The sequence below is a fragment of the Pelobates fuscus genome, chromosome 11 (assembly GCF_036172605.1).
Source record: "Pelobates fuscus isolate aPelFus1 chromosome 11, aPelFus1.pri, whole genome shotgun sequence".
In the NCBI taxonomy this organism is placed as follows: Eukaryota; Metazoa; Chordata; class Amphibia; order Anura; family Pelobatidae; genus Pelobates; species Pelobates fuscus.
Window position 1 is genome coordinate 47,997,566 of NC_086327.1, and position 24,166 is coordinate 48,021,731.

Here is a 24,166-nt window from a genome sequence, read left to right on the forward strand (position 1 = left end):
GTTACGGAAATCCCTCGCCACTAGTCCTGGCGGGAATGCTTTATTACGGAGGTATGGGGTTAATGGCGACACTTGGTGTGTTAGGGCATATTTATGTGCTGTTAAGTCCCAGATCCTGATTGAGTTCAGGATGGCCGGGCACCTCGTTCGAAGTTCTGGTCTGTCGGGTCGTGGCACCCAGATCCAGAACTGCGGGAGGTCGGAGCTCATGAGCAGGGTCTCTAAGTCGACCCATCTATGGGCGTCTGGTGGTGAATGCCATTCGATGATTTGTGCAAGCTGTGCTGAAAGGTAGTAGAGGTAGAGGTTCGGGAGCCCCAGTCCCCCCTTGCTCTTCGGAGTATACAATGTCTGTCTGGCTATCCTGTGCCTCTTGTGCGCCCAGATAAAGTTGTCTATGGATGTTTGTAGTGTTTTGAGATCTCCCTTAGTTACTTTGACTGGTAGTGCTTGGAAAAGGAACAGGAGGCGAGGGAGAAGGTTCATCTTAACGCTATGGAGTCTCCCTATCCAAGAGATGGGTTTTTCGTGCCATTTATCAAGGTCTTTTATTAGGGTGGTCATGAGTCTCTGATGGTTTTCCGCGTAGAGGTCTTTGGGGTCGGCGGTTAGTTGTACACCTAGGTACTTGATTGGTCGGGGGCTTATGTGTAGGTTCGTGGCTCGTTGCAGCCAAGTCACTTCCGTCTCTGTCAAACCCAGTGGCATGCCCACCGACTTGTCCAGATTGATCTTATAGCCAGAGACCAGTCGGTACTCTTCCAGTAGGGTGATAAGGTTAGGTACTGAGCGTGTTGGGTCGGTGAGGGTGAGCAATATATAATCTGCGTAAGCAGAGACCACGAAGTCTGTCTGCGCTATAGTCATGCCCGTTATGTGGGGGTGGGCTCTGATGCGTTGTAGTAGTGGTTCAAAGGCTATTATAAATAGAAGGGGCGAGAGGGGACAACCCTGGCGTGTTCCGTTCGTCAAAGTAAATGGGCGTGCTGCAGCGCCTTGGATAAGGGTTTGCGCTCTGGTGTTGGAGTACAGGGCCATCACAGCCGTTATAAAAAGGTCTGGTAGTTGTAGCTTACGCAAGACCGCGAACATGTAGTGCCACTGGATTCTGTCGAACGCCTTCTCCGCATCCAGAGAGAGGATCAGAGAAGGCGTTCGAGTCCTCCCGGCCCACCGCATGAGGTCAGTGGCCCTCCTCGTGTTTTCATAGAGCTGTCTGGTGGGGACGAAGCCCACCTGATCAGCGTGTATGCATGTGGTAAGGAGGGGGTTTAATCTATTTGCAAGTACCTTGGCATAGACTTTCACGTCATAGTTTATGAGAGAGATGGGACGATAGTTGGTGACTTGTGTGGCATCCCTCCCTGGCTTGGGGAGGAGTGTTATATTCGGGGTCGCCATGTCTGGGTTGGGGGCAGCCCCCCCAGTCCACTGTGTGTACATTTTGGTTAAGTAGGGTGTTAATTCGTCTTTGAAGGCCCTGTAGTAGGTGCCGTCAAAGCCATCGGGGCCCGGGGCTTTGTTCCCCTTGAGCCCTGCGATTGCTCTTTCTACCTCTTCTGCGTCTATGGGCTCTCCCAGGGGTGCCACTAGGTCGGCCCCTATCTGTGGGAGCTGGGTTTCATCCAGGAAGGAGGACACCGTTGCTGCGTATGTTGCATTATCTCCTGCTAGTGTGGGGGAGTGGTTATACACGGACTCGAAATAGTTTGTGAATTCCTCATTTATCTCTTTAGGGGTTGTGAGGACCTGTCCATGTTTGTTTCTTATAGCTGTTATTAAGGTGTTGGCAGCTCTGGGTCTAAGGGCTCTCGCAAGGAGGGTGTCCATTTTGTTAGACTTTTCATAGAAAAGTCTTTTAGTCCTGAGGAGGTCTTTAGCAACGTCATCTGTCATGAGTTCTCTGAGGGATCTTCTTGTGTTTGTCAATGCGCTAGTCGTGGCCGGGGTGGCTGTTTGCTTGTGTTGTGCTTCTAGCTTGCGTAGTTGATTTTGCAGGTCTACTAACCTCTTGTGTTTTTTTTGTTTTTGTCGTGTCGCTATCTTTATAAGGAGACCCCGGATTACTGTTTTATGGGCCGCCCAGAGGGTGGTTGGGGATATATCAGGGGTGTCGTTGGTTTGGAAGTAGAGGTCTATTTCTTTGAGAAGGTCCTCTTTGATGTGTGGATCCCTGAGGAGGGAGGCGTTCAGTCTCCACTTCCAGGGGGTGTGGTTGCTTGGGGTTTTTAGAGTAAGAGCAATGTCTGCATGATCAGACCATGATATGGGGTTAATCTCGGTGGTCTTAAGCCAATGCATACCGAGTTTGTTTGTAAGGAACAGGTCTATACGTGAGTAAGTGGTATGTGCCGCGGAAAAGAACGTGTAATCCCGTTCTCCAGGGTGCTGGAGTCTCCATGGATCCAGCAGGCCTGTGCTCTGGATAAACTGGTGTAGGAGTTTATCTTGCGCTCCCCTGTTATGCGAACGGGGGAGGCGTGTGCCTCCACTACGGTCAGAAGCGGGACAGGGTGTGGCATTGAGGTCGCCTCCCAGGATGAGTATCCCCCTGGGGAGGTCCCTAATCAGGTTGGTTAGGTTCGTCCAGAACTGCGGGGTGGGGGTGTTTGGGGCGTATACATTTATTAGGTGATACGTATTAGCGTGCAGCGTGCCTGTGAGTACCACGTACCGGCCTTCAGTGTCAGTGTGTGTGCCCGTGATTTGAATGGGGCACCTTTTATGTATGAGGATCTCCACTCCGTTTTTTTTATAAGGAGCTCTGGAGGTGTATGCTTTCGTGAAAATATGGTTTGTTAGCTGCGTTTTAGCTGAGCGCAGTATGTGGGATTCCTGTATGAATGCAATGTCTGCTTGTTGTCTGCGTAGCTCCCTGAGAAGTAACCTGCGTTTGTTAGGGGCGTTAAGTCCGTTAACGTTCAGTGAGGTCAGTTTGAGGTCCATTTTTTGTCAGTGTGCGTCGTAAAGGTGTACTCACTCTGTGCCTTGTTGCTTACTGTAGGTCCGAGGCTCGTCCGTCTGCGTCCGTGTTATCTGTGTCCTTTCAGGTGTTGTAGCTCCTCCGAAGAGGAGAAGGTAGGGGGGGGGGGAGAGAGAGGAAAGCAAGAGAGTGGTAGGAAGAAAAGAGAAGATGAGGAGAAGGGGTAGTAGACGATAGGTGGTCTGCTACCTTAGAGAAAGCAATATACAATTTAGTATTGATCTGCGCGTTTACCGTTCACAGTTCTAAAATACAACCCCCCAAGTGGTGGGTCCGTATAACAGTGTATAAATACGATACTGTAACAAAATAATAATATAACAATTCCGGGTCTTACCAGTCGCCAGGAGCTATGGGGGTGTGCATCCACCGCGCTGAGGGATTCGCCTCAGGCGGGGTGGAGGCTCAGCCGCCTAGCACCCTAACGAGGCTCCCATTTAGAACAAATACAACCTTAGATAGTAGGGTTCACATGCTGTAGTTGGTGGGCAGGGTAGGACTGGGGTAGGCATAGGGCCTTTCGTTATCCTTCTAGGTTTTTAGTATAGAGTTCGTAGGTGGTTGGTGTTATGCATGCTTGTAGTTGGTGTTTTTTTTTTGTTTTGTTTTTTTAAATATATCAATATACATTTTTACAATTATATGGTTATTTATTTATTCATTATTTTTTTAAGGCAGAGGTGACCAGGCTGCCCCCTGCAGGGCGGGCATCCAGGCCGCTCCCTGCGCTAGTTTGGCCAGCAGGCCTGCGGGCGTCCCCCTATGCTGGTGGCTTATTGCCACGTGTTTGGGTGATAGGGGTTCCCACATCACCCCCTGTCCGCACAGTAGGTGGGCTGGTGCTTGTATGAGTAGCCAGGGCCCCTGAGGCACAACTCGCCTCCCCCCCATCCCCCCCCTCCGCCCGTAGTAACATAGTGCAAATTACTCCCTTACTATCCTATGTCCCAAACATAATGAGCTATCTTAGGTGCAATAACAATATGCAGTATGACAATGTAAAACTTATGGTTATCAGCTGAAGCTTGCGTGTTTTATGTCCTTCTTATCTGGAGTCCCCCGCACTGGGGTGGCGTGAGCCGCCAGCTCCCCACGCTTCTGGTAGCAGGGTTAGTCCCTCCGTGTTGCTTGTGGGGATGTGGAGGTCCGCAGGAGCCGTGATGTCGACGCTCTTCAGGAAGGCATGAACGTCCATAGAGGGTAGGAGGACGGCAGGCTTCGCGCCATGAAATGCTATTATCTTAAATGGATATCCCCATGCGAACCGGATTCCCTTTGCTCTGAGGAGGTCTGTGATCGGTTTCCATTCTCGCCTTCGCTGTAACGTTGCCGGCGCTACGTCCTGGTATAGCTGCAGCTCTACTTCGTTCCATTTATATATTTGCGTTCTGTTGCGTTTCAGTATGGCTTCTTTGGTTTGGAAATAGTGCCACTTTATAATCACATCTCTGGGCGGGCTGTTGTTGGGGCCCTTGGCCCGGAGGGCTCTGTGGACTCTGTCAATTAGCCAGTGATGATCTGGTATGTAAGGCAGACCTTGGCGGAGGCAGTGTATAAGGGTAGTCTCCAGTTCAGCATCTGGTACAGACTCAGGTAGGCCGCGGACGCGCAAGTTATTTCTGCGCGCTCTGTTAGAGATATCTTCTATCTCGAGTTCCATGTCCGTGATTCGCTGTTTCATGGCGTTGGAGGCTGCTGTGGAGCCGTTGTGTGCTGTAACTATGCGAGCCATGCGTTGCTCTATAGCCGTGGTGCGGGCCCCAATGGCGTCGATTTCGGCCTTAACTTCTGCCGCCGTTCGTGCGATCTCTGCTGCTAAATACCCCTTTACCTCTGCCAGGGATTGGAGGATGGCAGCGTTGGAGGCTTCTGGGGGGGGCATCCGACCACGCGGGTGGACTCTCGTCTCCTCTCTGAGATGCAGCCTGGTCTCTGTGTGCGCCACGTGCAGCGGGCCTCGGCGTGGTGAGCATTTCTGCTACCGATACTGCCTCTCTGCGGCTGTGCTTGCCGGTTTTGCGGCTGGACATCCGCGGGTACGGGGGTGCACCTCCTCGGGCTGAGTCAGGATCGGGATTTTATCGTGGTGAGTCGAGATTTTCAGCGGGTTACAGGGCGGTATTGGGAGTCTCGGGTGCGGAGCTCCTTCTCTAGGCGGCCATCTCGTTCAGCGCTCAAACCACGCCCCCCTACAAGATACTAATTTTATCAGTTTTTTTATATCTGCACCACTGGACTAATACGGCTACAATCTCTACTTGAACGTTTAGTATAGTTAGTTCAATATTAAGATTTAATTGTTTCTTAAGTCTTGAGCCACATCATCTTAACTTCTTTCCAAAAAAAAAAAAATTAGAGATTAATCGAGATTTCTAAAATGGAGCTGGGAGGAGGCAGACTTCTTTCATTGCTTATAGGCATGTACATTTATGCATATTTATGTGAAATGCTGGTCAAGGGCTTAGTAGGCACGGTGGTCAATTTTATCTTGCATCTTTTAGAACCATGTAACTGGCAAAAGTCTTATGAAATGTTGTAGATATGTGATCATTATAAATTCAGAAAGTTGATTAGACAATTTTTAAAGCAGAGTTATTACTTTTATGTAGGTGACAGTTCCTTGTACCCCAACTATAGCATTTATTGAAGTAACAAAACAAGTTGCGGTCAATAAAGCAGGTGAAAAAAAATACGCTGCACTTTCACACAGTGAGCTACTTTGCAGTCCCATCAAACCTTCAGGCATGGTCATACATCTACACATAAATGTTGTATAAGCACATGCATTGCCTCACATCCTTTCAGCAGTTAATCTGATTTACCTGCCATGCCTGGTATCCCTGGCTCTGTATGTGAAGGGTTAACATAGGAATGAACAAGATTAAAAAAGAAGAATAGCTGTTCATTGGCATTCAGTGGCATAAAAATCTCAAATGTGACCGTTCTACTTTTATAAGGTGATTTGAATGTAAGTGAATTTAAAGGGAAGGGAATCTATGGGCATTACTATGATTGTTAAGTGTATGTTTGGCTGTTTCCCAGACCTTAAAGGGAACTGGCATGTTGTCGGATTTTTAATATTATGTTTATTTATTCCTATGTTTAACAAATATGTATTTGCAGGGAAGTATCAGGAAATCCTAGGAGAAAACGCCACGCCGTCTGTGAGGAAGCTCGAGCTTGGGCATCATTGTACCTTCCAACAGATAATGCTCCCAAGCATACCTCAAATTCCACCAAGGCTTGGTTGCAGAAGAAGTCCTGGTAAATTCTACAGGGCCATCACAGTCACCTTACTTAAGCTCATAGGTTTGGTTGGTCTCTGGTGGGATTTAAGGAAAGAGATTGCAGCATGCAAACCCAAGAATATTACTGAACTGGAGGCTAAGATTCCTCAGGAACGTTGCCAGAAACTGGTGTCTGGCTATGCATCGTATTGAGCTATTTCAAGGTCTGTTAAATTTGACAATAAACCTGATTCTCAATAGTGGTTGAATAATTTTGATTACAATTGTATAAAATAAAATGCATGGTGTCTAAGGAGCTTGTTCTTGCCTCATATCAGTGGATTTGCCCAGCAGGTAACAATACGCATATTTGTATATTATTAATCTTACAGGCTCAAGTCAGAATATAGTACTGAGCTCACAGTAGTATACCCTTCTATCACAAATCAGTTTTCAGCTTTTTAGACAGCATTTGTGGCATACCACTATTTCATTTCTGAACCCCAAACCACAACCCACAACATATTTAAAACGCTTGGAGAATTATTTAGCATATGTATTTTCATCACATGAGTATGTACTGACTGCTAACATAGAGTTCGTAAAGGATTATAAATACAAAATGAAAATGATTTTAGGTTTTATATTTTTGTTTTCTAGGGGGGGTATATTTGTAGTGAAAATAAAAGGTAAATTTATCTTAAACGGGCAAGTTTGACTATTTTACTTTAAAGTATATGAAAAATAAATACACCCACATGTATAAGCTGGCGTATGTCAAGAACATTTTGTTATTTAAAAAAAAAAACATAATTATATTATCTCACTTGCTTCACACTAAAGCAAACATGAATTTCAAAAATATTCATGTATCACAAAATCCACTGAGGCAACGTCAATGTGTGCTATAGTAAGTGTCTTTCATTTTAATTATTTCTCATTAAAACAAACATATCTAAAGGGTCATGGCATGCAATTTTGAAAAGGAGGACCTTAGGGAAGAATACAAAATAACAAACATTACCCAGAGGTTAAGTAAGACTACTCAACGAATTCCACTTATTTCTTGAAAGCTTAGCTGTGCAAAATATCTTCTGGCTCCTTGTGTCAGATTTTACATGGTAAATACAACATTGCATAATCAAGATTCATATTCATTCGATATTGGTCTAACTACATTAATTACACATACAGAGCTCGGGGACTGTTAATGATTTTTTTTTTTCTATTGTGCTTGTAGTCTTCCTGGAATTGAAAGGATTGATATAGGTCCTGCAGATAATTTCGACAGATCTGCATTTGATTTGAAATGAATTGATCTAGCACAAACCGATACACACAAATACCGAAAGGTCAGTTATATAAATCCTTTGCATCTATGAGCATCTATAGTTTATTAAACATGCATTTTTGACACTAGCAAGCTGTGGTTCTCACTCTGAGTATTTATCAGGCTGTCTTTTTTAACATAAATGTGTTATGATTAATAAGATGCAAAAACTAATATTGCAGAGTATAACATACGATTATTCCCTAATATACTCTAAGGTACTCTCTTGTAATAATCTCATGTTTTGAAAGCTACAGGAAAGTTACAAATATTGCTGTAGGGACCATATAAATTTGGGAAGACAGTATATTATAATGTACTAGTAAACAACATCAAGCCTTAGCAGGCAGACTTAGAATGTTGGGTTTTCTATAGGCAATCATTATACACTATCACTGGAAAGGCTGTATGTAAAATGGGATATACAAAGTTGATTGATTATATTATCTACCTGACCTCAATTTTAAACATATACAGTTATAAAATGTGTTTTATTCCAGACAGGAGGTCCATATTATGCACAATCTGTATTTACTTACTCCCATAGCAGTAAAGAAAAAATCATGTAAACAAACTTGAACAGACATTTCACACACTAACTTGATGAGCAGAATGTTATGGTAACCAATCAGAGAGCAGCAAAGTCTATATAAGTAGGGCTACAATATTCACCATGTTTTATGTAGGTCATATCCGTTGAACACACTCCCTCTGTCTACTCCCTCACAAATAAGTGCACTTGCTACACAATGCTATTTATTTCCTTAGTTTCACTGAATTATGTATCTATTTATTTTTTAGTTCGTGTATTTACATTCTCATGAGTTTAGGCTGATTGACTGATTTTCAGGGCCTGTGGTGGCCATCTTGAGATAGTACCCTTAATACCCAAATGTTAACATCAACTCAAAGCTCAACTACTATACCAATACCAATACATTTATGCTTAAAACAAAAATATGTTTCCAGGGCATTATATACAGTTCTACTTTAACGTTTTATATTGTACCATTTCCACTTATTTTTGTTACATATATTTGTTGTGACATTAGTTGAAATTTCAGTTGATGTTTATGCCAAATCATTAAAACCATTAAAAAATCATCTAGATACCTGCAGTTGTGGCTTTTGTCGTTTATAGGCCAGGCAGTGTTGGTGCAAGGACTCCTGCTGACCTAGTCAATTATCCAATGACAATGACATTGTCCTATTATTATTACTAATATTATTGGTATATATATAGCCAACTAATTCTGCAGCTCTTTACAATATTATGAAAGGGGGACAATTTACAATAAATTAGACAATTACACAGTGACACAGGAAAAATAGGTAGATAAGGGCCCTGCTCAAATGTGCTCACAGTCTAGAGAAGGTGTACCTGAATCTATCTACCTGAATCTAATTGACAGTCTGAAATCTCTTCCCTTTCAAAGGCGATTTTAGTTTTGGAAAAAGCCAGGAGTCACAAAGCACCAAATCTTTCAACAGATTCTCGACCAACTTTGAAGCATTTGTGCCAATCAGCGATTCCCCTTACTATTGTTCTGGTTTTTGTCGTTTGACCCACCTCCACACATGACGTCAGACGTCCTCCTATTTAGACGAAGCTGTAGCAATATTGAATCGCTGTTAGGAAGTAAAGTTTTCCTGGGTCAGCAATTTTACTCATTCATCAATTTGGAATTCTCTGTATTTCTTCTCCTCATCCCCAACCAGCTCTTGAGGATTGCCAATGAACGAGACAGCACAGTGTAAGGTTTAAGGTGACTTCTGATATTTAATAGGTGGTACAACAGATTATATTCAAGAGGAAACATGGGTGGTCTTTATCCAATAATAACAACATATTTTGCCTATCTTATCTTAACATATCTTAACCTATACAAACATAGAGACATAGAATGTGACAGCAGATAAGAACCATTTGGCCCATCTAGTCTGCCCAATTTTTTAAATACTTTCATTAGTCCCTAGTCGTATCTTATAGTTAGGATAGCCTTATGCCTATCCCATGCATGCTTAAACATCTTTACTGTGTTAACCTCTACCACATCAGCTGGAAGGCTATTCCATGCATCCACTACCCTCTCAGTAAAGTAATACTTCCTGATTTTATTTTTAAACCTTTGCCCCTCTAATTTAAGACTATGTCCTCTTGTTGTGGTAGTTTTTCTTCTTTTAAATATAGTCTCCTTTACTGTGTTGATTCCCTTTATGTATTTAAATGTTTCTATCATATCCCCCTGCCCCCGTCTTTCCTCCAAGCTATACATGTTAAGTTCCTTTAACCTTTACTTGTAAGTAAAGTCTACCAGATCCTACAGTAATCCATCTGCCATTCCTAGTACATCTCTGCGGCAGTGGCTTTGCAGCAGTTCCAGCATGAGTTTGTTTACCAGATAATTTAAAAATCTCAGACTTCAAAAATGCAATCTCCTGCCGTAATATAGAGAACCGTCTACAGATTAGACAGCATCCAAATCTCCAAAAAGTGGAACTTTAAACAAATGCATAACAACTATTACACTGTACTAAGTCTGACATTTTAATGAGGTGAATAATTAAAATCAAACAAATATGTATTTATTTATTTATTTATCTCCTGTATTCCTCAGATTACCCCCAGTTTCTCTCCAGAATATCTCTAATTACACACTTTATAGCAGCACTTAGATGTAGAAACCAAGCTATATTAACCAAGCTAAGGACCACAACCTTATAATACACCTAAAAGCACCACCCACTAGGAATGTTAAACACCAGGATAGGCCTATACATATTTGCAAATAATAGCTAATTAACCAACAATCAATAGCAAGCACCTAGCTAATCATATGCCTTGCATATTACCAACAGGAAATCTTGCAGTTAGAAATAGAGAAGTGAATATGAACTTACAAATAGATATGTTAGTACGCAGTTAGAAATACAGAAGTAGAAAACAGGAAATAAGACCAACGTCCTGAAATAGGAAAGTTTATAACTCTGTGTTTAGGGACATATTCACTAAGCGTTGTATAGATAAAGCAGATTACCTTCTTTAAATTCGTAATTAAGTGAATATACCATGATATCAGCTTCTGGAGATTCCTTTCAGCTACAGTTATTTGTTGATTATAAAGACTTATATTTGGAGTATTCTATCTTGTAATGTATAGTCCTTAGGCTGCCAGGATACACTCAGTTCTTGTTTAAAGTGACGGCATCTTTGCTTAAAGAATCTGCATTTAGTCCACAACTCATTTAAAGTTACATTTCACTTCTTTAATATCACTTAAGTGACTCTCCGCTTTAACAAACCTTCTAAAGGGATTGCATATTCTATTATGGAGCTCAAGGTTACTGTTCATTTATTCAAAATATTTAAAAATAATGCTCAACTGCTTAAGGAGTTTAAAGTGACTTTTCATGATTCAAATTTTTCCAAATTCCTGCTCAACTTCCCAAGCTGTTTAAAGTTACTGTTCATTTATTTAAAGTTGTTGAGATTGTTGCTCAACTACTCAAGCTATTTAAAGTGAAATTGTATCTAAAATATTTAAAGTGAAAGTTTGTCGTATCAAGAAATCTTATAGAAACATTTCATACTTGCCATAATCATTCCAAATTATATTCAATGTATTCAAAGTAAACACTCCTTCTGTTCTTATTAGAAAAATAAATACATCTATAAGTGACAAATTAAAGAGTTGAATCTGCAGTTATGTTCCAGTTTTTGTTTTGCTTCAAATTAAGCATAACACTAGTACAGTGAAGTCATCACTGTTCACGCATTCCAGTCCACTCTTCTTAGCTGTCAGATTACATTGATGTAGCGCAAACCGTTCCATATATAAAGAAGGGCTTTTTCCAGACAGATCTCGTATATCCATATACCCATACTGCCTAATACATACAGGTGATACTCGAAAAATTATAATATCATGCAAAAGTTAATTTATTTCAGTAATGCAACGTAAAAGGGGAAACTAATATATGAGATAAACGCATTACATGCAAAGCAAGATAGTTCAAGCCGTGATTTGTCATACGTGTGATGATTATGGCTTACAGCTCATGAAAACCTCAAATCCACAATCTCAGTAAATTAGAATATTGTGAAAAGGTGCAATATTCTAGGCTCACAGTGTCCCACTCTAATCAGCTAAGTAAGCCATAACACCTGCAAAGGGTTTCTAAGCCTTTAAATGGTCTCTCAGTCTGGTTCATTAGGAATCACAATCATGGGGAAGACTGCTGACCTAGTCTCAAAAGGTAATTGCGAAGGAAGTTGGATGTTCCCAAAGTGCTGTATCAAAGCACATTAATAGAAAGTTATGTGAAAGGGAAATGTGTGAAAGACAAAGGTGCACAAGCAGCAGGGATGACTGCATCCTGGAGAGGATTGTCAGGAAAAGGCCATTCAAAAGTGTTGGGGACTTTCACAATGAGTAGACTGAGGCTGGAGTCAGTGCATCAAGAGACACCACACACAGACGGATCCGGGACATGGGCTTCAGATGTCGTATTCCTCTTGTCAAGCCGCTTCTGAACAACAAACAAAGTCAGAAGCGTCTTACCTGTGCTAAAGAAAAACAGACCTGGTCTGTTGCTCAGTGGTCCAAAGTCCTCTTTTCTGATGAGAGCAACTTTTGCATCTGATTTGGAAAACAAGGACCCATAGTCTGGAGGAAGAATGGAGAGACACACACTGCAAGATGCTTGAAGTCCAGTGTGAAATTTCCACAGTCTGTGTTGATTTTGGGAGCCATGTCATCTGCTGGTGTTGGTCCACTGTGCTTCATTAAGTCTTTGGAGCACTTCATGTTTCCTTCCACAGACAAGCTTTATGGGTTGCGGACTTCATTTTTCAGCAGGACTTGGCACCTACCCACACTGCCAAAAGTACCAAACCCTGATTGGCCAGCAAACTCGTCTGACCTAAACCCCATAAAGAATCTATGGGGCATTGCCAAGAGAAAGATGAGACATGAGACCGAACAATGCAAAAGAACTGAAAGCCGCTATTGAAGCATCCTGGTCTTCCATAACACCTCAGCAGTGCCACAGGCTGATAGCTTCCATGCCACGCCGCATTGAGGCAGTAATTGCTGCAAAAGGGGCCCAAACCAAGTACTGAGTCCATATGCATGCTTATACTTTTCAGAGGTGCGATATTGTTCTATGTACACTCCATGTTTTATTGATTGCATGTAATATTCTAATTTACTGAGGTTTTCATGAGCTGTAAGCCATAATCATCGCACTTCGGACATATCACGTCTTGAACTATCTTGCTTTGCATGTAATGCGTCTATCTCATATATTAGTTTCCCCTTTTACGTTGCATTACTGAAATAAATTAACTTTTGCACGATATTCTAATTTTTTCGAGTATCACCTGTACATCTATAAACACATATTGCCTACTTTACATTGAATGTATAAATTATCGCTGTGATAAGGTATGTATTCAATGCAATTGGTGGGAAATAATTTATAATGGGGCTTAATTTACATTACAGTGAACTTGTCGACATGTAAAAAATGTCCGGTATTATATATAATTATATTATAAATATAATTTAATATATAATGATCTATTTACATTGTCATACACACACACATACTCTCATTGACAATATACAAAATGTCACTCAAACATAAGCTCACACCAGTTTACACATAGTTACACTTTATTTATACACAGAAGCACAACAATTTAACGCACACAAACACACAACATATATGACATACCTAAGTGCTGTAACTGGATGAAAAGGGGACCAGCATGTAGAGAGGGTCCTTTGTTAGTAATGGGAGAGCAGGAGAGCCCTGCACTGTGAGCACAGACCGCTTGCTGTTCCCATTGGAGGAATTCCTTTGTTCACAGGTAGAGGGCAGCTGGGATACCAGGTCACGTCCCAACTTCCCCTGCATGTAGGAAGCAGTGCATTGTGCTCAGACCCTGGGTTATAGTAAACTCTGCTTCCTGAGCAGAAAATCATCAGCATTAAGAGTAGCCCAGCAGATGAATGGGTGCACACGGTGGGGAAGGAGGTGGAGGAGGGGGGGTTGAGGAGACGCTTACCCAACACACCAGTCCCAGACAGCAGCAAGGCAGCCCACCACTAAACCTCATGTGCGCCCCCAACATGTCAGCACCCCAGGTGAATACCAGGTATTGGTAGCACTGACACTAGTGCTAGGAGGAATTGATTTTGAGTTGGTTAATAGCTTTATGCTTTCCTTCAGATGTTTATATCTTTTCATTATTTCTTCATTTCTTTAGAGATTGTTAAACATTCTAATATTTATGTGTAAAGCTTATTTATCACCTGATTCACTAGTATTTACCACTTATTTTGATTCAAAGTATTGTTGGCACCCATCTTGGGTTAGTTGACAATACCCATACTTGTCAACCGACAGAGTTGTGAATCGTGAAGGAGCAAATTATAATCTCTGGTTTAAATGCAGTTTACATTCACAGTTGATGGACAGCCAATAAACCGCCCTCTGTCAGAGTCTGTCACTGACATGGCAGTTTCTCATAGCATTTTGACAACAATTTTTATAGCAAGGTGAAATTTAGTTTTCTGTTAAAGTGTGTGTATTTTTTTAATAAAGCCGCTTTAAGCTAAAAAAAAACAACAACAACATTCATATTGGACACGGTTGTCTCTCTTAAACCCTATGCTAACATTTCATATGTTTATAGATTGGCTTAGTTATTCATATACATTAATCAATGCAAATTACTGAGATTTTTCTCTTAATAAATACTTTTTTTTTTAGAAATGTATTTATGGCTGCAAAAAACTTTGTGAAAAAATATTGTTTGTAACTCTGATGGTAAACATTTGATGACAATATAATACACTTGGTAGTATACATATAATATTCGTCCAACTTTACTATCTGAACATTTCCTGTTGGCTTTTGACATGGATAGACAGGTTAACTGATAAAGGAAATATCTACCAAGGTAAAGGAAATATCCTTCTTGGAAAATAAAAAGAGTAAACAAATGAAGGACACGCATTTTAACTAAATTAGTTTGAATCCGAAATTATTCCATTCTGTTAGAAGAAGAAAAGTTTTTTTCTTTAAGTTTTACCAGTTTTGTACATGTTTTAATACTTAATGATGGCCTTAGCATTTATGATGTAGGACATCATCTGTTAAAAATCAACATATACTATATGTGAATACACTAAAAAAAAAAAGAGCGAAAATATAGTGGAATACATCTAGAATGCAATAATTACTGTTGTTGCAACAGTGCAAAAAAATCTCATCTTGAAAGGGTTAATACCAATAACCAAGCAGGGATTGCCTTATGCACTGTCATGTTTGGCATTAAGCGTCATTAAGTAAAAAGTTGTAATGAAAAGAAAATTAAAGTAAATAAGCCGTGACATAACACTAAGTAACATTTCCTTTAAAAATAATTAAATCTCTTTACACATCGTTTAAACATTTTGAAGCATCGAATTAACATTTTAAAATGACATGGAAAATATGTTGTATTAAAATGCATTTCAGTTAGTCTATGCTCCAGTCACAGTTTTTTTTTTTTTTTTTGCAACCACTATAGCAGACTGTACAAAGGAGTTATAATAAGTAATATTATGAAATGACATCTGTCATTGTATTTTGACAGAAGCTATTGTGTAATATGTGCATTTCAAGTGTTTAGTAAACTTGCAGATATATTTATGCAACAGTTTGGCTGTTTTGGTAGATTGTCAACAAGCTAAGTTGATTGTTATTACATATATCTATAATATAATAAGAAATAAAAAATAAAAAAATGAGAAAATTGGGAATCTCTTCTTACCATTGTCCATTCTCTCTAAAATTGACTGCATTATTATTAAATATACATACCCAAGGTCTATAGTACATCAGTATGTATGATCATCTTCACAAGTTTGTAGTTGACTTGAGCTATGACCTCTCTTAAGGTGTGCAAGACATGTAAATAGACATGGATCGGCATAGCTACATAGCTGGTTCAGCCTTCCTCACATTTGTTTTTTGCTGTTGATCCAAAAGAAGGCAAAAAAAAACAGTTTGAAGCACTTCCAATTTTGCAACAAGCTAGGAAAAAATTCCTTCTTGACCCCAGAATGGCAGTCAAATTTATCCTTGGATCAAGCAGTTATTACCCTACATTGAAAAATTATATCCTTAAATATTCTGTTTTTGTAAGTATGCATCTAGTTGCTGTTTGAACATCTGTATGGACTCTAAAACCACTTCTTCAGGCAGAGAATTCCACATCCTTATTGTTCTTAGAGTAAAAAAAACCTTTCCTTTGCCTTAGACGAAATCTTCTTTCTTCCAGTATAAACGCATGACCTTGTGTCCTATGTAAAGTCCGGTTTGTGAATAGATTTCCACACAATGGTTTGTATTGGCCCTGAATATATTTGTATAATGATATCATATCCCCTCTCAGGCGATGTTTTTCTAAACTAAATAGGTTTACATTTGTTAACCTTTCTTCATAGCTGATATGTTCCATTCCTTTTATTCATTTTGTATATCCTTCTTTAGAACAGGTGCCCAAAATTGCACAGCATATTAAATATGTGGTCTTACCAGTGATTTTGAAGAGGCAAAATGATATTCTCATCCCGAGAATGAATGCCCTTTTTCATGCATGACAATACCTTACTGGCCTTAGCCACTGTTTGTTGACATTGTACATTGTTGCATAGTTTGTTGTCTATAACAATTCCCAAGTCCTTTTCGTGTGTTGTTATCCCTAATTCGCTTCCATTAAGGGAACACGTTGCTTGTGTATTCTTTATGCCGAAGTGCATAACTTTGCATTTTTCAACATTAAATTTCATCTGCCATTTGAGTGCCCAGTCCCCCAGTCTATCTAAATCCCTCTGCAGCAAAGTAATATTTTGCTCCCATTGTATTATTTTACAGAGTTTTGTATCATCTGCAAACACTAAAACATGACTTTCAATGCTTTTTTTAAGATCATTTATAAACATGTTAAATAGAAAGGGTCCCAGAACAGACCCCTGAGGGACACCACTTGCCACCTCTGTCCAGGTTGAAAATGTACCATCAATGACAACTCTTTGTACTCTATTTCTAAGCCAATGTTCTACCCAAGAACACATTTTCATCTAGACCAATTTCCTTGAGTTTGATCTATTGTGTGGAACTGTATCAAATGCCTTGGCAAAATCCAAATAGATCACATCCACTGCAACACCCTGATCTATACTTCTACTTACTTCTTCATAGAACGCAATCAAGTTAGTTTGACATGGGGGCGTGGTTCCGGCTCCGTCCAAGATGGCCGCTTGAAGACAGAGCTCCGCTCCACCGTCCCCCGATTACAGCTATTAAGAGCGGCTAAGCATACTTAATGGGGCGCACTAAACGCCCGGAGCATCCCCAGACCCCGGGGAATCCCCAGCAGGGTCCCCTGGACAATTACCTGCAGCAACAGCCCAGCGCGAGCGGCGACCCGGCTACTCCCAAGATGGCGCCTGCGCCGGAGCAGGGCCCAGCGCTCACCGCTCTGGAACGAATTGAAAACACCCTCAGGGACCTGACTGCTGCCATGGCCACTAAAACTGATCTACAGGTCATGGAGGCGAATATTCAGGAAGCTATGAGGAATGAAGTGGCAGGACTTCGCGCCGAGATCACAGCGCATACAGGCCGCATCACTACGCTTGAAGAAGCAGGCGCGGCCCTGTCCACCCGCATGGCGTCCACGGACACCGCAGTTTCGAGACAGGGTGAACTGATCCTGGCTATGCGCCGTCATCTGGAGGATGTGGATAATAGGGGTAGACGATGCAACATACGTGTACGCGGGGTCCCAGAAACTGAGGGCCCCGAGGTGGCGGCGGACACCCTCTTGGAGCTCTTCCAACTTATTATGCAATCATCCCCGCCTCCACAGATCCACTTTGAGAGGGCACATAGGGCACTACGGCCCAGGAATGCGGATGACGGTCCAAGAGATCTTGTTTGCTGCCTCAGCTCATTCCCGGTGAAGAATGCCATCATGACGAAAGCCCGGGAGCGGCAATCTTGGCCCTTCAGAGGAGCCCAAGTAACACTCTTTAATGATTTGTCCCCCATCACTCTGGAAGCCAGACGGGCTCTCCGCCCTGTCACGACTGCGCTACGGGATCATAATGTGGTCTACAAATGGGGTTTTCCATTTGCCTTGATGGCGAGACATCAGAATCGCTGGATCACTATGCGATGGCCGGAGGAAGTCCCACGTTTCATGGGAGAGTTGGGTCTCCCGTCGCAGCCTATTACTAATTGGATTCTAGGCCCGCTGGGTCCACCGCCGAGAGCTCAGAGGGAACCCAGGCAACGACAATCCAGAGCTCCCTCTGCCCCCCGTACGGGAAGATATCGGGATCCGACCTCACCAGAGGAATAACCACCCCATCTCTCATGATTGATGCTGCACCTCCGCAGGATCTGGGCCACGGAACTCCGCTTCAGATGGCTGACTCACCCCGACCACTGTGTGAGACGCACGTACTACACTGCATACTCTAAGGTACTGTGGGGCTGTTTTTGGCTCTTGGGAGGGGGATATTGGGCCCAGTCGGGTTTCCTTGGGGACTCCTACGCTTAAGTTCACCATACCTGCTTTATGTACTACTATAATTTCCTCGATGTCTCAGCTAAGAACAGGCTGCATATGCAAGTTTTTGGGGTTTGGGCGGGGGGGTTGGGGGGGGGGGCGGATGTCTACGCTTCAGTTGGGTTGTCCTCTGGCAACGGAACTCTCCATGTTCTGGGACATTTGATTGAGCATTGGACCCTCTGCTGGGGCTTTGGGTGGGGGGTTCGGGATTGGGGGGGGGGGGGGTTTTGGGGAGATACAGCTACACATTGTTATTGCTGTTTACGGATGTTGATGCCCGGTATACTGTATAGTATTGTGTGTTTCATTGCCACCCTCCGAGGGCCTTGCTTGGTTGCTTGCACGTGCGGCACGTTGCGCCGTGTAAACCTCCCCACTGTACTATGCAATCACTTTTTGACAAGCGATTATATGCAGGGTTACGACCAATCTAACCCTTTTAGTTGCAACCCGCCGCCCAGTTCGCTGTGTTCACATATTTCATTCAAAGGTGGGGTCCTCGAGGATGGCAATCATCTGTGCATTTTTAGATAGAGAACATATGCTTTTATGTAGACAATCTCAACGAGCTCACTATTGATATAGGTACTGCTCTACATGAGGTCCACCCTTCCCCCCCCCCCCCCCCCCCCCCCCTCCCCCCCCCCCATCGTGCCGCCTCCTCTCCTCTCCCCTTCCCCTCCCTCGCCCGTGCTTGCCCATCCCAAGAGGAGTGTGCCTCCTAACTATGATGCAAGTACGACTGCAGGATTCGATGGTAGAAAATGTTTGTGCCGTTATTAGTGTTCACCTATCTGTTTGAATTTATGTGGAGATATAGGTATTGATAAATGTAACCCTTTAGGGGAGATGGGGCTTAGGGGTTCCACGGGCCTTCCGGTACTGGGGGGCGGGATAAGTACACATCACCCGCTGTTACGCCATGAGATAGGATGCTGTCCGTACGAGATTCTAAGGGAGGGGCGGGTATGGGATTCCGATAGAGTGCCCTGCTGTGGGGTAATGCCCGGGGTATGCCAGTTGTCTCTGGTAGTTACGTACTGGTACGACTCCTCTGTATTTACTTTCCCTTTTGTTTTGCTATTACCATCCATAAGCCTTGACCCCGCTGTCACTCTCCGGGGAATTTCCATAGCCCTTTTACAGTAGCCCGGGGGAACGGTTGGGAGCGGTTGCCGATTGTCTTTCGGAGAGATAGTTTCCAGGCGGAGCTCGAGCTGTACCTCCACTTTCTTACACTCGTGCTGTAGTCGTGGCCACATAGAGAGTGCTTGGGTTTCCTGGGCTGGTACCGGAACGAAGCACCTCTAGTGTCGGTCACTGCACGGGAATACCCCCCTCCATTCGGGCGGGGGGCGTAGATTTGGGTTACCCCCAAATTCTGTGAGGGTATCGACGATAAGGATACATACCTCCTTTTAACTTCTTAACAGACACCTGGCCCTGGTCCCCGGTCTCCTGTGGCTGACCCACCTTACACCCACTACTCTTATCTCTAACTTCTCTCTCATCTTCCCCCCCCCCCCCTCCCCACCACTCGCTATCCCCCCTTCCCCTTTTCTTCACCTAGCTTTGGACTGACTGTCGCGCTCCCTGAGGGTTCTACACGGCACCAAGGCAGCCCTTGTTCGTAGTGACACTACGCATCATGGCTTACCGCAAAGCACCCCTAAAGGTTATCTCGCAGAACTGCAGAGGACTCAACATTCCTGAACGTAGATCGCACCTATTAAGGGAATTGAAAAGAAAACAAGTTGCGATCGCACTGCTACAGGAAACTCATTTTAGGGGAGAGTCTCACCCCAAGTTACGCGATCGACACTTCCCTACTAACTACTTCTGCAACCACCCTTCCGCTCACAAAACTGGTGTGGCTATCCTACTGTCAGCTCACTTGGGATTCGAAGAACTAGATAGAGCACAGGACTCACTGGGGAGATACCTCTTCCTTAAAGGGGTCATTGCTGATAAGATCTACACGATAGCCTCTATATATGTTCCTAATAAGAGACAGGCACCGTTTCTCCGCAATGCACTTCAACAATTGGAGGACTTCTCGGATGGGACCCTGATTGTTGGTGGCGACTTTAATACCCCGCTGGATCCTATGCTGGACTCCTCCACAGGTCATAGTTGTATCCCACAACGTCACATCAGGTCCATCCGACAATCGCTGGACTCTCTGAGATTGGTGGACAGCTGGCGGGTGCTGAATCCTACGGTGAAAGATTACACCTATTTTTCTGCACTTCACAACCGATATTCGCGGATAGATTACCTTTTTGTCACCCAAGAAGGACTCTCTCGCCTGATGGGAGCCAACATTCTTCCGGCCACCTGGTCGGACCACGGATCAGTTGAGATGGAACTGGCCTCCCCTCTCTACAAGCCGACTGGTTGGACCTGGAGACTTAATGAAGCCTTACTACTGGATCGGGATGTCCAAGATCAGCTGCACCGGGAGTTGGAGCAATACTTCAGGGAAAATGATACCCCGGACATATCCCCGATTTCTCTGTGGGAAGCGCATAAAAGCGTGATCCGCGGCATCTTTATTCGCATCGCCTCGCAAAAACGAAAAACGCTCATGGCAGAAATGACCGAACTACATCGCACTATCTCCACACTTGAGCGCAGTCATAAACGTTCTCAGTTAAACGCTGTCTATGGAGAACTGATGGAGCATCGGAGACGGCTTAAAGCACTCCTCCTGAAACGACACCTCAGGGCGGTGCAGCGAACCAAAGGCTTCTATTATGCCCACGCCAATAAAGGTGGTAAATACCTTGCCCGGCTATTAAAAGGCCCCATGCCGCCCAGACAAATTCGCCAGCTAAAACTGACCTCAGGGGAAGTGTCTCCCTTCCCGGAGCTGATAGCAGAAGAATTCCGACTCTACTATGAGAAACTTTATAATCTACAAGCACCGATCGGGGAGAGCGAAGCCATGAGACACCGCGAGAAAATCCGCACCTATCTGTCAGACGTGGACGTGGATAAGCTGGACCGAGACTCCACGGGGCTCCTAAATACCCCAATTAGTGTGGATGAAATAGCCATGGCCTTGAAATCGTCCAAGACTGGGAAGGCCCCAGGCCCGGATGGCTTCTCTGTAGGATATTATAAAAAGTTTTCGGGATTGCTTGTACCTCGGCTCACCAACGCCATCAACGCGATAGGAGACAGGGGTCCTCTGGGCCGGGAGTCAGTTGCCGCTACCATCACTGTACTCCTGAAGCCCGGGAAGGACCCGCTACATTGCGGCAGTTACCGCCCGATATCCCTGATTAATGTGGATTCCAAGCTATTCACAAAGGTGCTGGCGAATCGCCTCAAGCACCTTCTACCCGGACTGGTTCATGCTGATCAGACGGGATTCATCCCGGGTAGGGAAGCCAGGGACAGCACCCTAAGACTATTTGCCGTTCAACACCATGCTCGGAGACAGGGGACCCGGCTGATGCTTCTTTCCACGGATGCGGAGAAGGCATTTGACCGGGTCAACTGGTCATACCTGCTTGAAATGCTACAATGGCAGGGGTGTGGAGAGAGGTTCCTCGCGTGGATCTCTGCCTTGTACGCTGATCCTCGAGCAACGGTACGGGTCAATGGGGCCACGACTGCCGACTTCGCTATCCGAAACGGTACCAGACAGGGATGCCCGCTCTCACCTCTGTTATTCGCACTCCACCTAGAGCCACTTCTCCGAGCGATCAGACGGAATCCAGACATCCAGGGTTATGAATGGCATGGCACTCACCACAAAGTAGCGGCCTATGCTGATGACCTTCTCTTTTTTGTCCGCAATCCCAGGATTACACTACCTTGCCTCCTTTCGGAACTTGATAAATTCGGACAATTGTCCGGATTTAAACTTAACATCTCCAAATGTGAGGCGCTAAACATCACGCTCCCCCCGGAGGAATACCGATCTCTGGAACCACAGTTTGCGTTCAATTGGCTATCTAGTAAAATGAAATACTTAGGGGTATGGGTGACCACGAATCCGGAAGAAGTTTACGACTGCAATTTTTCACCTCTCCTTAAAAATATCCTAACGGACCTTTCCAAATGGTCCTATCCACACGTTACGTGGCACGGTAGAGTGGCAGTGCTTAAGATGAACATCCTTCCGAGGGTTCTCTACCTCCTACAGACTATACCCCTGGCCATTCCGGTGAGCTTCTTTGCGGCCCTAAAATCAGGAGTGCTCAAATATATTTGGCATGGGGGCCGCCCTCGGCTTCGCCATGACCTCTTATGCCGGCCGAGGACACAAGGCGGCCTAGCGCTCCCCGATTTCAAAAGGTATTATCAAGCTGCTATCCTACAGCGCGTTCTGGACTGGCACTCAACGTCGACACCTAAACAATGGGTAGCCCTCGATAGAGGTCTCATAGGCCCGACGCTGGAGGCGAGGGTATGGGGATCCCCCAGGAGACGGCCCACCCTGACGCCTAGCGAGGGGTTGGTCTCGCAGACCCTGCTTGGATGGCAATCCCTGAGGGAACAAGAACAGGTGTCGCCGACGCCTAGCCCACTGCTACCGATTACTCACAATGAAGAAGTTGGAGGGGGGCTCCCGACTGAGGCATGGCCTATCGAGAGTGAACGTACATTTGTACCCATATACACGGTTCTTAGTGGTGGACGATTGCGGGATCTCTCATCGCTCCTAGGGGATAGACCTCCTACCTTTCTTTCACACTTCCGCCACCTACAACTGAAACATTTTCTGGCCTCCATACCACACAATGCACGACTCCACAGGGAACTTACGTGGTTTGAGCAGCTTTGTGATCAAGGTACCACCCTAGACCACGCAATTTCATCTCTATATTTACACCTGCTCACCGGAGGCGCCTCCACACGGATGGCATTCAAACGGCAATGGGAAGGACAACTAGGGAAGGATCTCACCACCCAACAATGGGAATCCGCGCTACTTTGGCAACATAAGAGCTCTATGAGCTCTTATTATCAGGAGCTAAATTATAAGCTGATCTCCCTATGGTATAGGACACCGGTGCTGCTCCACCGCATCTTCCCTTCTACTCCTCCGACGTGCTGGAGATGTCAGGAGGAGCTCGGTACAGTGATACATATCTGGTGGGAGTGCAGGCTTATCATTCCCTACTGGGATATGATTAGAGAGGCGGTTCGGCTCATCCTAAGAGATCTACCAACGTGGGGTGCAGAACTGGCTTTATTACACATCTCTGCCCTACCCATACCAGTGTACAAGAAATCAATACTACGACACCTGCTTAACGCCGCAAAAGCTAACATTCCGGCACACTGGAAGACGGACATAGTACCGACCAGAAGTGAGTGGATTAAAAGAGTGGAAGATATTCAGGGGGCAGAAGAAGCCCATGCTACCATCATGGGCCGGGTAGCCAGACACACTGAAATGTGGGCACCGTGGTTCTTCTATATCGCCAGCTGCCGACAGTACGGGGACTACCGGGGGCGCGCAGCGCAACCTCCAATGCCCCCCCCTCTCTAACCTCTTTTCCTACTCTCTTCTCTCTGATCTCTGGGCCACAGGGGATCTGGGCCCGGGACTGGCTAGACCATACACAGGACGGATAATCGACATCTCACGGTACATGACTGACCTGACTACCGACTGACGATTTTTCGGTGTTCAGACTTGATGGCGGATGGTAAACCATGATCTCCGGGGATGCCCTCGGAGACCCTGGAGACCTAGGTCACGCTGGACACTTACTAAATTTGGGCGACCACCGCTCTAGTCCACCCCCTCAATGCCCCGGGATGGTGCCCATACGTACTTACGCATTGAGAACTCGTGACCTTTGACATGGGCGATCAATTGACCCCCTTTTTTAAATGGTTTAGTGGTTTGTTGGGTGTACTAGCCGGTGGATATATCTCGAGCTCCGCTGTGGCACACTGTCTGGAGGGATGATCTCCCACTACCGCAGAGTCTTAGAGCCTGAATATTGGCCTTGTCTGGGGATACA